This window comes from Lactuca sativa, chromosome 5 (genome assembly GCF_002870075.4).
Source record: "Lactuca sativa cultivar Salinas chromosome 5, Lsat_Salinas_v11, whole genome shotgun sequence".
Lineage (NCBI taxonomy): Eukaryota > Viridiplantae > Streptophyta > Magnoliopsida > Asterales > Asteraceae > Lactuca > Lactuca sativa.
The window spans coordinates 339,993,899-340,000,538 of NC_056627.2; positions in this window are offsets into that span (position 1 = coordinate 339,993,899).

A 6,640-nucleotide genomic window follows, 5' to 3' on the forward strand; every position below is an offset into this window, starting at 1 on the left:
CATTATCACTATCGAACCCTTTCGGTAACTCCATTCACAAAATGCAATGGGGCGGTGAGGGTGGTAAGCGCGAAGAATATTAAAAACCGACCTCATTAGGAATCATAGAGACCTCCTTAAACCCTTACATTAGAACGGGTGAGCCTAGTCGAGGTAAGACCGACAATGTCAATATTTAAAATACGCGAGGACGCATATTGCAATTCTTTTATACAATATATGGATCTTACATATATATAAAGGGGCAAATTTAAAACTCTTTAAATCTAGTTGTCTATTATTAATTCAAATTAATTACAACCATGCAATATAACAATTAATAAAACATGAGGGATTAATATTCAAATTCATAAAACTATATTATAAACAATATTAAAATATTTAAAATCACCATTTAAATAATATTTATCTATTATCAGATTTACACAATTGAAATTTGACATTTATCCATATTAAACAAAACTTCAAATTTGAAATGGAACAAAAATCCCGAATCTGCTGAGCTCACGTCGTGAGCTTATAGCTCTCACGTCGTGAGCTGTGATTAGGGTTTCATACATTTCGAATTTTTCATATCTAATCCAATTAGGTAATTATCCATGCAAGATAAAGTCTTAATTTGAAAAATAAGCAAGATCAAAACTGATAGTTCTGATCTGCCAATGTTCACGTCGTGAACTTAGGGTTTTTTTTTTTTTTTTATCAAATTACGAATTTTTCAATTAAACTTACATCATTCAGTTCCAAAGCAATATTTTAAGAAAACATGTATGTAGGGTGATAGTAACCATTAACCAATGGCTCTGATACCACTGTTGGGAAACATATGCATCAAATACACTCTATAACTAGGCAACAGAATAATCGAAACAACAACACGATTTACCTAAGTGTACATGCACCCTATGGATCTATGGCTTCATACTATTACTTCTACCCTAGGAAAACCGAAAATATAAGAAGAATACTAACCTCTTTAGCAACCAATGATCTTCAAGCTTGACTCCTTGTGCATGCTACCTTGTTTGGATGATGAGGATCCAAACTAGAATCCCTCTCTTGGTTCACACCCAATGAACTCAAAAGAGTAGAAACAAATATAAACTAGGAGGGATGAACTCACGAAAATTTCTTCCACAATGAGGGAGAAAGAAGGTGGCGAATACTCAAGCCAGAAAATGAGCAAGGAGGAATGAATCCCTAAGGCCCTATTTAAAGCCTTGGATACCTTCTAGGGTTTTATCCTTCCACCCATGTGGGATGTGATATGCTATGAACGAAATTCCCTTTATCCAAAGAGAATTTTCGTCCAACCCCCTTCCTTCTAGGGTTCTGGAATGTTCCCTGATCAATCAACTATTGATTAATTCACATTCAACCCTTCTATTAATTAAACAGTTAATTAATTCCCAAATTATTTTCCAATTAGTTTCCAATTAATTATTAAACCATAATAATTAATAAACTAATTACTCCTATTATATATTCTACTCAATTTTGAGTCTTGAGGGCAACCCAAGAGGACCCTGCTATTATTAGAAATATCACCAACTAGTTAATGATCTTGGACACACTTCCAACAGAGGGAAATTGTTTTCGCCCTAAAAATTTGGCGGCATTACCTCTATGTGGTTCGATGTACCATTTGCACGGACCACAAGAGTTTGAGGTACCTCATGGATCATCCGAATCTGAACATGAGGCAGTGTCGGTGGTTAGATGTGTTGGGTTTTGAGCATTCTAACACTTCCTAAGTGTACATGCAACCCTAAATACCTTGGATCTATGTTTTCTCTATTATACATGCAAATAAGAACTTCCAAGGTATTATCCTAATCTAGCATACAAAACAATAACTATAGCAAGATAGAATACATACCTCTTTGGTGTAGAATGTCTTCATGAAGCTTGAGTGCCTAGTGCCCCAAGTGTGACACCTCAAATGGAATCACAATCATCAAAACACTTAGAATGACTTGAGAGAATTCTACACTCACCAAAATCGGCTAGCCCTTTCTTGAATACTACTAGTGGCCAATTTTTCCTCAATAATAAGATGCTTATATAGTTACACAATTAGGGTAAACTCTTAATTGTCATGGCTTTCCATTTCCTTGGATCCATGGGTACAAATACACCATGGAGCATCCATGGACCATCCTATGGGTTTTAGCCCAACTTGATTATCCATGGAGCATTAGCCCACTATACAAGTATGGATGATTTACACAATCAACCCATATATTTAATTAGTCTTCTTTTGATCACTTAATTAATCCTAGATTAATTCTTGATCAATACTAATTAAATAATCTTATTATTCTTATTATTAATATACTAGAACTTATAATATATTAATAACCATAAGTGTCTTATTTCTCTCATTCAAGTGCATGATGGTATGCAACCCAAATGGACCATGCCGGGTCGGGTCAAGTCTTACCAAATATAGTTATGGACTTAGACATTAATCCAACAGTCTCCCACTTGGATAAGTCTAAAACTATTATTGCGTATGACTTCAGGAACCAACCGGCAATCGTAGCTCTCAAAAGCTTCTGTCGAACTCTGACCTTGTAGATGAACTCTGACCTTTGTCAGTGACTTGTCCATTAGATAAGGGATCATATATTCCTCCATTCTAGATATCATATGGACTGAGACATGGATTATAATCATTCTCTCTGTCCATTTGTTGTTTCCCGATTTCCGATTTATGACGACTGACTAATTGAACAAATCAAATCAGTCCTGGCCCGGCCGAGCACTTCCATTTGTCATCATCAAATCATCGAGGGGCCCACAGATATCGCTTTTATCCCGAAGGTAAAAGGAACGGATAAACTTCGACTCATATGGCTTGTTCTACTACTTGTTGAATCATACACAAAGGCACGTTTTATAGCACCGAGTTACCAAATGCGTTTTCGTGCTATCAATGTACTATCAACTCATAGTAACAACTCATATCTCTAGGTTTGAAGAATATAAGATATTATCGTCTCATGATCACTCGTGATAAAATCCATGAAGTGATTCCAATGAGCGCGGGTTGAATCCAATACTCAGAACTTATGAGCACTCATGATTGTTGTAGCCCTTTGTCCAACACCTTAGACCTCTACAAGCCAACCCATGACAGTCTTAATTCATATCTACTTCCAACATATGACCGACTGTGGATGGTTTGAATAACTTAGTCATTCCGGAAGAATAACCTAGTTTATTCGGGAAGTCAAAACATGCAAAGTGAAACACAATAATAATTGAATCCAATATGGTATCAACCCTTTGAACATAAATAAAACACCTTTTATTTATCACCATATGATTACACATTATTCATTGTATAATGTTTCAGCTATCAACTTTATTCTTGAATTTAAAACAATAGTTGTCCCATGCTCCAAGCATGTACACTATGTTTTTTTTTCAAAACACTAGTCATGCCACACACTAAGTATGCATACTATGTTTGTCTATGATCTTTACTTTGTGAACTAGATCAATTGAACATAACTTCAATGATTCTCTTTTCACACTCCCAAATCCTTACCGCAAATGCAAGAATTCCAAATTCATGCCATTTACTGAAATCTGTTAGATTCTAAACTTATATGCATTGATCCTCTCGTAATGATTATGCACAAAGTCATAAAGACTTGGCAACAATCATTACAGAGTATTCCAAAGGAGATCAACTCCTTGGAAATATCCTTCTTGCATTAAGTTTCCTTAATCTTACACAGATTGAAAATTATAACTTTGAAACATTTCTAGATTCCATTTTGACTATCACTTCTGAACAAGAGTTGCCTCCTTACAGATTATGTCAATATGGTCCTTCCAGAATTATCACTATACTTCCAATTGTCCTTGAGTAACCAATCTTTGGTAAACCTTAGATTGTCCTCGACAATTGTTTAATCCTTTTAGACATATCCAGTTCTAAACCTTTTCCTTTCTTAATGCCCCAGGCATTTGGAAAATTTTAGAACGGATGAATATAGCACATGTAATCGATCCTATATCCGAAGCATATGGGACACGATTCATGATGTCTTACATAAAGACTAAACCAGTCTTTTGCTATAATATTTCCATTTCAATTTGCCAAGTTCTCATAATTCAGATTATGAAAAGGGATGTCGTAATCATAATCGAATTTTAGAACGCAAATAATGGACCCATATACAGAATTTCCTTATGTTGAGCCATTCCAACATGAAATTCATATATATCCTTGACTAAATGATTAAAACCTCACGATCTAAGCTTATAGATTTGAGATGAAGCATAATTTCCTCTCCCTTAATTATAGCAAAACAACTTTTTCCCAATTGAAACTTTTGTTTTCTATAATTAACATTGCTAACTTGCAATACTTATCATAATTATCATGCTCCCACTAACATGATGATTATTAGCATAACACTTATGCTCCCACTAGCTTTGACATGTACTCAGAAATCAGCTGGACAGTCTGAAATTTAGATTCATACACCCTTTCCGTAGATAGCTCACCTGTGTGTCTAAGCAATTTCAAGAACCATGAAAAGGGATACCGTAATCATAGTCTCAATTGCTTAGGCATTTGCCATTTCTCACAAGTCCATGTTAGTGTGCCGGTTAACCACACGCGCTCCACTAACGACTTTTGAAAATGCAAATAACACAATTGATATCTTCGTAAAATCTACTTAGTGAAAGCGTTTCCTCACCATCATTTTCATGAATCGGAGAGAAACCTTATGACACTTAGATTTATATGGTGTATGAGTTCCTACCCATATGAATTTGTCAAACCATAATCACAAGACAAAGATACTGACAAATCCAAAACCATATGGATTGAACTCAATCTTAACTTCTTGCCACCTGGCAGCTCAAGGGCCTGCCATTGCTTCCAAGTTGTTATGCAACAAACTGAGAACTCTAAGAACTCATATGCAAAGCCAACTTTAACTGGAATGGGCACAGATATGTCAACACGATAGGTTATAAACCTCAAGTCGTGTGCTAGTGAAGAATTTCAGGTTTTATTCTTGATTATTTCTTGAGACTTTCAAGACCTTTAAGACTCCCACTGTCCTCTTGACATATAAGACTCCCTTGTCAAACATCCAAGAGATAGTGCGGATTCTAATCAAGAAAAACACTTTACCCAATTGGCCTAAGTTGGTCTTTGTTTTATCCAAAACATCACAACTTACCAATTTCAAATGTACAAGAGTAGAAAACTTTTACTCATACATTTGACAAGTGTTTTAAACCTTCTTTAAGACATGTCACTCAAATGACAATCTTGGAGTATGACTCTAAGACTTGTATTGGAACGAAGTATGACTCATCTTCTTGATTTAACCATTTCAACAATTCAAGTTCCTCTTCTTAGTCATAAGAATGCACTAAGATTTCCTTAGAGAACTAATTTTGATATGGTTTCTTAATCATTAAGATGATCATAAAAACTGATACTAAAGTACTCTCCCATCTTTTCAGATTTGAGAAACTTTTATCCTTCTGCCTAATTTGATTCTTCTTATTCGCTCTGCCTTACAATGGAACCTTTTCCAATGTCTCAGAGTTACACTTAAGCATGTAAGTATAATCATATTTACTGAGCTTTAGTAAACTATGACGAATAATCTTATCGATCTTTTGTGGTGGACTTAATCAGTGCACAAGACTGTGTACTCGATCCTTTAGTCCTTCACTTGACTCACACATCCATGTGAACCAGTAATTAGTCTTAATTTTTCCAAAACTTGAAAGTTCTCATTCATCATGCTATATAACTTGCATGATTCCAAGTCCCGGTCCAATTGAAACTTGGGTGATGAGAATCTTTCCTTATTTGGTAAATCTAGACATTACCAAAAATGAAAGAATCAATTTCATATTTCCACTCTTGCTCTTAATGGAATCATATAAGCAACAATTTTTCCTTAAATGCCATTGTAAGGATATTTTAAAAAAAAATTTCTTTTATTTTAAAACTTTGCGGAAAAACTTATCCTTACAATCCATATGAAAACTTGTTGATATCTATTCCTAAGCAATATCTCATAACTCCTAAGAAGTAGCTGAAGAATCCGATTTTTCAAACTATGCGATAGAAATCCATCTATGCGATCAGATTCAGCATATTCTTTCTTTAGGTTTCTTCACTTTTCTTTGATTCTTAAAACATCACCATGTGACCCAGTCACATCATGTATCAAGAATTTCAGAATAGAAACTTAACAGAGTTAGATAGTGGACTTTACCTGAAGTAGAGTCAAACTTATTGACTTTAACATCCTTAGGTAAATCTGGCAGCTTCGCAACCAATGCCCCTTCCTTTGGCAATATAAACATATGGACCCTTTGATAAAGGTACACGGGACTATCACAGACTTAGCTTTTCTCTTTACCATTTGGTCAACCGAGTTGACTATGGCCGATCCTTTTCCACTGGGAAGAGAGAGCTTTACTAGATATCCAATGTCATCATTGTCAATGTCCATAAAGATTTAGGAAGTTGATCTTAGCAAATAGATAAGATCATTAAGGGTCTTGTCATAGTCTGTTTCATAGGTGTCCCAAAGGAACTCACTATGTGACTTAGAAAGTGATTGAACCACCAACTTTCTCAAGA